At 43.4% G+C, this 11403-nt stretch overlaps 1 protein-coding gene and 1 long non-coding RNA gene across 3 annotated transcripts in view; one reads left to right on the top strand and one right to left on the bottom strand.

Moving 5' to 3' along the window:
- Positions 1-950: 950 nt before the first annotated feature.
- The window catches only part of LOC125322016, a 66406-nt gene continuing 55953 nt past the window's right edge, over positions 951-11403 (bottom strand). Inside the window, exons 7-9 of the long non-coding RNA XR_007201803.1 lie at positions 9830-9998; positions 6442-6586; positions 951-5893 (exon numbers count right to left, since the gene is read on the bottom strand). This is a non-coding gene — a long non-coding RNA (uncharacterized LOC125322016). The remainder of the gene's footprint in view (positions 5894-6441; positions 6587-9829; positions 9999-11403) is intronic.
- HTR1F (5-hydroxytryptamine receptor 1F) overlaps positions 7926-11403 on the top strand; it is a 105364-nt gene continuing 101886 nt past the window's right edge. For both annotated transcript variants that reach the window (XM_048295534.1, XM_048295535.1), the window contains exon 1: positions 7926-8107. The gene's annotated coding sequence lies outside the window, so the exon portion shown is untranslated. The remainder of the gene's footprint in view (positions 8108-11403) is intronic.

The following is an 11403-nucleotide window of genomic DNA, read 5'->3' as shown; positions in this document are numbered from 1 at the left end:
TTATTAACAGACCTAAAAGAAAAAAAAAAAAAATCATACCACACCTTCAGAACACTTCTCCTCCCCCCCACCTTTCTCCCTTCTCCCACTGACAATGTAAAAAGACAACCCTTGAGATGTTCAGTCTGTTTACCACTTCCATAATAACCTTGTTCAGTCCATTTAGGAAGAGGAGTCTCTCTTGCCCATGCTATGAAAACATTATCACAACGAGCCAGCCGCCCAGGTTGGTTCTCTGCTCACATGTGAGTCCCTTCCCACGACTTGCAGCTTTTCCCACAACTGCTTTCGAGGGTCCACTCTTGAATTACTGGGGTACAATTTTAAGGCTGAGCTGTTCAGAAACAAAAGTTCTCTTCACCCATCTCTGGGAGCATTTCATCTCTAAGAACAGAGGCCCTTCTCCTTCCCTGGGAGCAAAGGGTCTTCCTCATTTTCATCTTTAGGACTATCTCTGGGAGCATCTCTAGGAACTGAGGTCTTCCCCTTTCCATGTGGAGCAAGAGTCCTCATCACTTCCATCTCTCCCTGTCCAAACTTCTCATGAAATTACAGCTGCATCAGCATCTGCCTATCTCAGCACAGGTGCTTTTGCTCACGAGTTGAACACTCCACCCCCCATATCTTCATGAAATGACAATGGGATACTCTGATATATCATAGCTTCACAACAGAATTTCAGCTTTAAGCATTGGCTCCAGGATGGCCGTGACCCGGCCCAGCCTGGCCTGAGCAGGGCCTGGGCTGGGCCCGCTGGCCCCCGCACGGGGCCCGCAGCCACCTGTCCCAGCACCGGAAATGAGAGAGGGCTCTGCCCGGGGTGTGTCTATTCTTAAATGTGGATCACAGAGGCGGTCACTACTTTAAGTGGCTTAAAGAATTGTCCATATTCAAACTGGACACTGATAGGTTCTGTCAGGTCACAGAGGAAGCTGTAAGAACCCCTTTGCAAGAACATCACTTCCGGGACTACGCTTTACTAACCCATGATACTTTCCTTCTCACCCCTCACTCCAACAACACGTTGTTGTGCAGGTTTTCCTCCTCCTTAAGAGCCCAGAGGCTCTTCCACCATCCCTGAGAGGCTTGGCCTTGGCCAGCAATGAGTCTGTCTTGGAGTTGCCTGGCATTGGTTCTGCTGGACACGGAGGCAGCTTCTGGCAGCTTGTCACAGAAGCCACCCCTGCAGACCCCCACAACCAAAACCTTGTCATGCAAGCCCAAAACATTGAATTAAAAGTGATAAGAAAAGGGAAGAAGGATTATTTTAAATAAGAAGTCTTGCAGTCTTTGTGGCAGTCAGAACTTGGTTGAAGCAAATAGTGGCAAATACTGATCTAGCTGTGCAAAAAGTCATGTCAGTCTCATTCAGCCAAAATCATGACAAATGTCCATGAAAAGTGTAAAACAAAGTTAGAGCAAGGGATGCTACACTTGACAGCACTGAGATAAATGCATGCACACCATTTAGCCACTTTGGAAGACTTTCTTTATTGGTCCTCTGCTGTTTGGCTGTCTTTTTCTGATCCTTCTCCAGCATAGATCCTAAGTTCATTTTGAATAAGGTCATGTAGAAACCTCCTTTATCATTCCTCATGACTGATATAGATGACTTTTTCTTTCCTGGAGAAAACAGACCTAAGTACTCTCAGCATTTGTACTGTTAGACCTGCTTTTTTTACATCAGGTGGAGGCAGTTATTCCCTTCAGCAAGTTATTAGTTTTAAAACTACCTTGAATATGACAAAGACTCTCATTCTCAGTGAAAACGACTGAGCCTCTCAGACTTCAGTAAATCATCAACAAACCTGAATCAGAACACAAAATCAGCCCAGTCAATGGTCAATACCCTTGGGCAGAGACCAGACGGCTTCTTATCAAATTATTCTGGTAGCTTATTGGAGGGAACGAAGCTCTGGGTTTTCTAGACAAGAGTCTGAACAAAATGGTCCTCAACTATCCAAACGGAAGGAGTGTTGTAACATCAGAATGTGTTATGGGACATGGTTTACCTCTTCTTCAAACCATAAAATTTTAATGGATTTAATGGTGTGCTGCAAGGGCACTACTACCTGTAGCTATCAGCATACTGTGCACCATTTTGCTCTGTAATGAGCAATTTTCCCTTTTGCTAGTTAAACTCCTCCTTTCCCAGTTGGATATTGCCCTGATACCAGGCTCTGTGTGTTTGTGCGTGTATGTGCGCATGTGTGCAAACATGATCACAGCAGCTGACGGAACAGCAGCACCCAGCCAAGTGGAAAATACAATTTTCAGAAGACAAAAACTTGCATTCCCAGAGACAACAATCTGTCTAAAAAAGTCATCTGTTAAATGTAGTTACCCAGTAATTGAGCAGTGAAAATGCTCAGGATTTCTAGTGGCTCTTATCTAAAGTTTCTCTATATTCTTTGTTATAATTAAAAATAGATTTCATAAAATCATAGAATCATTAAGGTTGGAGAAGACCTCCACAGTCATCGAGTCCACTCTTTGACCAAACACCCCCATGTCAACTCAGGGTTGTCATATCCACCTGCCTCTTAAGCAGTTATCACTTTGGATAAATAATTGTATTTCATAGAATCTGAACTTCAGAAATATATAAAATATGGAGGATATCCTCACCTTTGAAGGAAGGAGGAAAGCACAGGGATTTTGTCAGCTGCTGTAGTTCTTTCCAGTACATGGATATACACAACAGTATATGGTGGCATGAAGAAAGCCATCAAAGACCCAGTGGACAACTGGAATGGAAGTTACTAAATCTAAGAAAGAGATAATAAACTTCTTGCTAACATAATAAATTAGGATATAAGCATCCTTGTCCTCCCTCTCAGCTGTGTGTCATAGCCACTGTTTCCACATTCTGAAAACTCTTATGAATTTTTCTGTAAGACTCATGTTTTTCTTCTGAGACAATTCCCACTGCATTCTGCTTTTCCTGTCCATCTTGAGGCAACATTCATGCTTTTTTAAACTCCAGTCTTTTTCTTCAGTTGCCAAGGGCATCTCCTTTCCCACCCTTTGACATAATAGTTGTGGCATTTCCTTTTTTCCAAGAGGCAGCCTTAGCTTCTCCAGTTTTCTTTCAAGAAGGGTAACGCACCACACCCAGCCCCATATCCCCTGCTAAATGTGCTGGAGGGCACCCTTGATCTGAATGCTATGGTCCCTGTGATGAGAGCAGGTTTGAATTCATGGAGTGTAAATTTTATTTACAGGGAACAACATCTTCAGGTTTTTCCCTCTCTAGATAGATAGCAATGAGATACACACATTTCATTAAGCAAAAATGATCATCTGTTTTCCTAAGCAGCAATCTTCATTTTCGCTTCATAATCAGCCTTTAAGTGAACTAAGAGTGTTTTAATTAAAGGTTGCAAACAAACGGTCTGATTTTGAGAGATGCTGAGCACCTGGTACTGCAAACTGCAGATGGTCTGTCCCTGCTCCCCTGACCTGCTCCTCTGACCCTCGTTAAGGGCACACCACAGCACATTACTGTGGTGGCTGTGCAAGGCAGAGTCAACTCTCGACTCTCTAGACATTGTAATGTAAATAATAACATCGTAACCCCTGTCATCTAACCCAAGCTAACCTGGTATCTGCATGGCATAGTTTATCCCAAATATATAGGTATTTATGGTAAAGTAGAAAAGGCAAGAACTGTCAGAGATCAGTCTCTAGGTCATCCTGGGACTCAGCAACAGCTCCTAAAGATGGCTCTGATGCCAAACACTATTCAGCCAGCTCCTTCTCATCTTTCCTGTCCCTGAAGCCATTGACACCCCTCATAATGCTCCAAGGGAATTTTGTCCTTGGGCTGAGGCTGCCCGAAATCTCTGTGTCACACTGATTCAGTCTCCCTTCACCCCACATGAGCTAGTCAGGATATGTACAACAGACAGATATTCTCAGAAAGGAAAGCAGAAGAGTAGAGGGATTTAAAAGTCGGGGGAAATGGTCAGCTAGAACTCTTCTAAGAGCACAGCAGTAAAATCAAAAAGGCATGTGCGTCCCCTGCAATGCTGAGTTATTGCCCTAATAAATGCCATTGCCAAGGAGGAGCTTCTTGCACAAGACAGTGTCGCCCCAGAGACACAAACAGCAACTTTTATATTTGCCTTTCACAAACCCAGTGGGAGGAAATTTTTCTGACAGCACTATCTGCCACATTAATTTCTTACATCAGTTCAAGCTGTTTTATCTTCTGTCTGGTGTCTTTGGTTATATCCACACAAATGTGTTCAGGGCCTCTTCTCCTCTCCTCAGAAAGCAAATGTGTCCAGGGGGATCTGGTGGAAGGCATAGTGGTGCCCATCCCCATCACAACCGTAAAAACCTCACTAAAAGTTTCCTTTGTCCCTCTGTCACAGCTGACATGGAGCAGTGAGATAAGACAATAGAGATAAGGTAACAAGGAGGTATCAGTGAACAGCAGAAGCAGCAAATACCAAGTTATGGCATGGAACAGATTGTTACCAGTAGTTTTAACACTGGGGTTTCCTTGGAGAGCAGACAGGGTGGTCAGTGGGGTGAAACAGTTCACAGAGCTCCTATAATTTCAGGTATCAGCACCTTAGACCTCACTGGGGATTTTCCTGGCTATCCCAGGGTCACAGAGGGTGGGAACGTGACATCTTCAGCTGAGCATGACAAGATGCAAGTAGGAGAAATGTTACGAATGTCCTTCACCATTCAATGATTTAGTGTTTGGGGTTTTTTATGTTGTTGCTTTCTGCTACGTAACTAAGCACTATGTCTTCATAGCAGTATCTTGGTAATAAGCAACCTATACTGTTCTTACTGGGGGCAATACTCTTATTGTGATCCCACTGTATTATATGCAGAAATACAGAATGATTTATTGTGGAAGGAGGATTTAAATGTGATGGAAACCCCAAAAGTTTCAGATGTATCAAATCTACACAGTCAAGAAGGGAGGAGAGTTTACAAATAACAGTGGCTTACAAACAAACTCCAGTCCTTCTTTCACTCCATACTCATGTGAGGCAGAGTTTGAGAAAGAGAAAAGCAACCTGGATTTCCCAGCTGGATACTGGAATTTCAAGCAACGTGCTAAACTGAGGGTTCCCTGCCCCACTCTTCTTCAATACCAGCTTTACACACCAGCTCAGAGACCAGCCACCACATCATTTTTTAATTTTCATTTTATTTACCATTCAAACAATCCACTATTACTATTTTAGAGTCATAGTGTCTTGGAGCCTGAGTCCAGGATCAAGGTTTTAATGCAGCAGGTGTTGTGCAAACTCAGGGCAAAAAGACTCAAAAATCTCAAAAAACTTGAGATTTAAGTACATAAGAAGTGCAGGCATTCTTTCTCAAATAAACCCTGCATTTAAACAGCAATGAACTGTTGCCAGTTCATTGACCTGTTTCTGGGGTTTTTTTTCTTTTTAATTTAATGCAGGGGATTAAATAATTTTATCTAAACTAATGCAGATATCACTTAAGCTAAGTAAAACTTTCCCACCGCTGCTTGACTTTCAGTCTGACACACACTTCTTTGAAACCGAAGTTTAAAACAATCAAGAAATACTTTTCCATATGCCCAATGTCTACGTGTGCTATAGAATGCCTTGCTGGAGTGACAGAGTGGATACCAAAAACATAAATGTGTTCAAAAACCACCTGTAGACAGTCTTAGAAAAAAAGATCCCTCAAGGTAGTTCGATACAAGGGCACAGGTAGTGTTTCAAACCTGCATTGCCTAAGCTTCAGCCAGATGAGAGGGTGTTCCAGGACAAGCATCTCCCTGTGTTTTCCCAGGTCTCATACTGTTTTCCTGAATACCCACTGCCAGACCGCCTCAGAGAGACAGCAACTAACTCAGGAAGAATTTCTGCCTGCCTCAGCATGACCATTCCTGTATAAAAGACAACAACAAAAAACATTTGTTCAGAAAAATAAGCTCTAAATTGCTACCTGATATGATCAAAACAGAAAAGCCCCTTGCTAGCATCAAATCTACTTCTGTGAGGCACAGCAGCTGAACAAGATGTCCCTACACTGAGCAGGGCACAGTCTGAAGATGAGCCACAGTTTGAAACCAAAACAGCACACAAAATAACAACGAGCAAACTCTTAGCAAACACCACAGGAAGCAAGAGGTCCTAAGGAGATATTTGAAGGAGATGGAGAGACTACTTGCTCTCACTGTGACATCCAATGCCCTTGCACGCTGTTTGGGAATTACTAGAGAGTTTCTGCCATCATCAATGTCACTCAAGCAGTTTTCCCTAGGAGAAAATATTTTTTAAAGGTTTACAGACACAGCAGAAAAATAATATACCAAATTGTCAGTTCTAGAGAGGCACTTTCACATTCCTGCTGGACTAAGTGTAATGGCATCAATCTAACACCACATGCAGATACAGTGCAAGCAGAGATTAATCATAAACAGTTGGCTCTCACTTGTCAGGAGCAATGGGCAGAGCAGGACTGTTTTGCTACTATTTCTGCCATTTCTAAGGTCACTTGTGGTATCATTCATTAATTCAAACAATAGCAGGTGACACAAGCAGCTGAGGGAGGAGACTGTATTCACCAGTGCCAAAACCTGAAAAATAAAAAACAGTGCTCAGCTCATATAAAATTGGAACTTAAAAAGCTTGCCGAAGACAAGTCCTAAGCAGCCACTTCAGCACCTGCCAGGCACCAAATGACCCAGGGAAACTGCATCTAATTGGACTGATGAAGCTACAATGTGACTGTGTGATGCAAGTAGTTGTTAAAACCTGTATTTATAAAGGCTTTCTTTTGCTTTTCTTAATAACCTACAGTAGAAATTACCTTCTAGTACTTTCAACTCCTTTAAGTTTTTGTGGAATAAATATTTACAATGGGATGTAGGGGCTGGTTTCACTGAAACATATTTTGCCTTTGCTTCAGAAACTCATAGAGTTTGTAAATAGAGGTCCAAGCACACAACAAACATGAGCTAAAGGACAGCACACTGAGTATCATCCTGGATTACTTGGTACCAAGGTAAAATGTGCACCATGGAAGGGAACTGCAAACAGCATGCAAAGAGGAGCTCAAAGCACTGCCTGCAAACAGGTTGTCTGTGTGCCACTCAGACTTCTCAGATGATGGGCTGGGAACAACAGCTGGGAGGTGTTGAGTCGGAGTCCCAGCACTGAGTGCCGAGAGGAGGGAGGGAGGGAGGGAGGGAGAGGGCACCGAGTAGGTGTGCGAGTGCTGGTGGGTGCTGAAGAGCTGGGGCTCAGCCCAGGGACAGCAGGTCACAACTCCCAGGCAAGTCTGAGCTCCTCGGCAAGGTATCACTCACTTCAGATTCCGCTGGTCCAAATATATGACTGACAGCTTTTTCTCTGCAGAAGAACTGAGCACATGCTTGTCCACCTCTGCACCACTTTACACGCACCCTGGCACCCCTTCCTCACAGCCCGGTCGTAACACTTCGGGGGAGGTTAACAGCATCACCCACGAGCGCGCACTTGCGAAGATCCGAAATTCCACACAAGTCGGGCGCTTGAAACAGACCTCCCCCTTCATCCCCGCTACAGGCACCAGCCTTTCCGCCCAATTCAGGATACGCCAGGACCCCCCCGCCCCCAAGGACTCGCGCAGCCCCTCCCAGCCCTGGAACTGCGGAGGCGACACAAGCGCAGGGTCCGCGGTCAGCATCGCACCGCGGCTGCAGGTGGGCGCATCCCAGGAGCCGCGGGCGGAGCACGCCGGGACCCCTGCCGGGCATCCTGCCGGGCATCCTGCCGGGCATCCTCCTGCCGGCCCGCTCCCGGCCCCTCCCGCGACGCGCGCAAGTTGCGAGGAGCGCGGAGGGCGCGGAGCCGCCTCGCCCGCAGCGCCGGGCTGGGAGCGCTCGGGGCGGTGCCGGAGCTCGCCCCGCCGGCTGCCGCCTCCCCGCCTTCTCTCGTTTCATTTTTGGCGGGGGCAGCGCCGGCTGCGGAGGGAAACGCTTCGCTTTCCGCGCTCCGGGACCGGCGCCTGCCGCGGTGCGGATGCGTATGGACGAATCCTCGTGAAAACAGCTCCCGACGCTTTCCCCCCAAAAAAACCAAACCCAAACAAACCACCCACTTGGATAATGAAAACGGTAAATCTAGCTAATTTTTCATTATCTTGCTTGTTGTGTGCTTATATATGTAGATATTTATTATTTATCTGGCTTCATTTCGTCATCCTTTGGTTTTTGTTAATTATCTGGTCTTGTGCTGCCGATGAACTTGAGGTATTGGGGTTTGAAGCAGAGCAGGACTCTGTTTCTGCTTTTTCCTAAAGTTAGACGGAGGAACGAAAACGTTCCTGGTTCATACCAGCCTTGTGAGTATGTTTACCTGCTTTATCAACCTGAACGTAGATGAGATTTCCTGTGGCAGCATCCTCTTGAGTTTGCTTTTCCTTTAATTTTTGCCGATAGTACAGCAAAGATGTGTGTATGCTACACACAGGCAATCCTGTAGGCTGGTTTTGTATGCTGGCATTCACGGCTGGGATTCCAGCTAGGCTTTGCATCTCTTTAGTTTATGATGTTAACAAGTGACCTGTCTTCTGTTTTCATCCTAATTCCACTTGTGGATTCTGCCAAGAGATCGTCCAAACCAAATCAAGTGGTGTTTCTTAGCCCTGTAGTTATTTAGTTGCCTTTTCAGGGATAGAAGCATGCTCTGGTTTGTACAGGTCACACAATTTGTACAGCTTCATAATCCAGAGGGCTTTTGTTTGACAGGATATTAATTTTATACAGTCCCTGTATTGGTTGGATGCTTTATGAGACTGGCCAACCCCAGGCTTTCTACACATTATGAAAAGCAATTTTGGGAGATTGTATGTCTTAGCTTTGTTTTATAATTCCACAGATAATTATGCTTACTGCTATTAGCTATTCTTCTTCTTGGACTTTTAATCCAGCAGATATTTACCCAAGGATAATAAAATTGAGAGGTTAGTTAAAAAAAAAAAAGAATCATTATATACATGGAGAAAAAACTGCCTTATTCTCATCAAATAAGAGAAAATGAGAGTGCCAGTTGCTAAAAATCACTGACCTGAACTTTGCTGTAAAATATGAGCTAAACTTCCAAGTCTGACTTGGGAAAAACTTAGCTCAGGGGAGAATCTGTTGCTCTTCATTTGTTTTGTTTCTTTCCTTTCTGAGAAGTCAATCATGTATTGATCTACATGCGTGAGCATATTCACCTGCACAGGCACACACCTGATATTGCACAAGTGCAGGACTTGTGAGCTGAGTTTTTGAGCCACAGAGAACTACAAACAATGCAGGGGAAAGGAAAAAGGAGGAGAGATTTACAATATTTGCTGTTGGGCACATATTCTAGGGACCTTACTTTGGAAATGAGTCTCAGTAGTCAAAGAGAGGCAGAACCCCACGTGCACCTGGCACAGCTTCTGCTCTGAACTGCTGCTTGCTGCGATCACATCTGTATTTAAATTAATCTTTGAAAAACTTGTGTTCATCCATCATTTATCTTGTGAGTGCTGAAAACGGGATAAAATACACATTTGCTGGTTAATTTGGTCTGCTAAATTCTAAGACCTGTTGACCCAAGAGACAAGTTCTTTGCTTAAGGGCTAAAAAAATTATTTTTGTTCACGGTCATACAAACTGCTGTGTGCTGACGCTGCACGCTTCACCTCTTGCAGTGTTGCATGAAACAGGAATATGGAATTAGGAGTCATTGTTTCTCCTGCACATAGGACTTAAAAGGGTTAAGTGATTAGTCAGCAGCACTGCTCAGAGCATTGGTAACTCCAAGGAATATTACTTTCCGAACACTTGGAAAGGTAAAGCCTTTACCTCAGGTTGTTTTAAGGCAGTCTAAGTAGACTGCTCTTGGTAGCCGTGCTTCTTCACAATTACCATTCACATCTTCTCTCTTCGGTGGATTTCTGCAAAGTCCGGATTTTAGCCAAGCCTGTCATAAATATCTAGAAGTTTCTTCTATTTGATTGCGGAGACTGAAGCACTTGGAATGTCAAAGGAGGGAAAAAGTAATGAGCTCTAAGCCATTGTGAAAAGTTAATACCGTAGCTAAAATAGGATTTCTGACTTACCTAAAAGACTGCTTTTTTAGGAGGAGATTAATCAAGCCTTTGTTGTTTTGGAGTTTTATTGTAATTATTATTATTCCCAGAAGTATTGGACTCTACAGCTAACTCTCACTGCCCTCAGTGAAACCTGAGAATAAGCGAGTTTCCTTGCATATTTCCTCCTCCTTCCTTCTCTGTGAGCACCAAATTACCTGGATGATGTTTTTTCATCCAGGCAGCAAATCAAAGGGCTGACAGTATACACTTAGGTAGGAGGCACCCACTGCATGTAGAATCTGATTTCTCAGTACCAAGATTCCTCTTGAGCTGGGGTTACAGGACATCTCTCGGGTGCTCGTGCCATTTTGTGCTAATTCCACATAGGAATACATATGAGGAAGACATACCACTATTTTAGTGTTTGAGAGAGCACAAGTGTTTAAAATTCAGATATTTTAATGACTTACTGATACACAGCTGTTAGAAGTGACAACCGAATTTTTTTGATCTGGAAGAGTAACACCTTTTTGCCCCAATTTTCTCTAAGGTATTTACTGGAAAAAAGCCTTTTAATGCTGCCAGATTCAGTGGTTTGCCCTACCCCTCACCCAGAAACGGGGGGAAAAAAGGCATAGCTTCAATATGCAAGAAAAACTGACTTTAAGACAGATTTAGCAGTTGAAATCAGTTTTTATACCTTTGTCTTTTAAATGACTAATCTCTATCTGTGGGTGTCCATTTAACCTGTAATATAACTTTGGAAACTGATGGAGGCAATTTGCACTATAGGATCTGAAGTGATTAACATTAGTTACACATATATATAAAGCATTTCAGTGTTTGATGGGTTGTATTTCTTGGCTTTGGATGCCTTTTTCTTTTTTTTTCATGTCACATTCTCATCTGCAGGGTAATTTATGAGCACAAGCAAAGGTTACAGACTCCCTAATTCAAGCTTCAACTGTTATTGCATTTTTATACAAATGCTCATTTTCTTTGTCATACCATTTAGCAAAAAGGATCAATGTGATCCATTATCCTGCAACTATTGTGTGAAAAAAAAAGTGGTTTTATCAAAAACGTGTCCCCTGGTCATATTTTTTTGTAAACTAATTATACATGTCAGACATAATGTTGCCCTCTGCTATCACATTATGTTTCCAAATGTAATAAAGTTGGGAAAGTTTCAATGCATGAAAAAAACAAAGTATTTTTTCCATGGGCATTTGATGTCCATGGTTGGAGACTTGCTTCTGGCAGAGAAACAAGTTCTTCTGCCTATACAATTCACATTTTATTTAAAACCAGGGCACATTTCAGAAAATGTTGGGAATGTATATT

Source organism: Corvus hawaiiensis, chromosome 2, assembly GCF_020740725.1.
Source record: "Corvus hawaiiensis isolate bCorHaw1 chromosome 2, bCorHaw1.pri.cur, whole genome shotgun sequence".
Taxonomy (NCBI): domain Eukaryota; kingdom Metazoa; phylum Chordata; class Aves; order Passeriformes; family Corvidae; genus Corvus; species Corvus hawaiiensis.
This window is presented reverse-complemented; position numbering and strand designations above follow the sequence as displayed.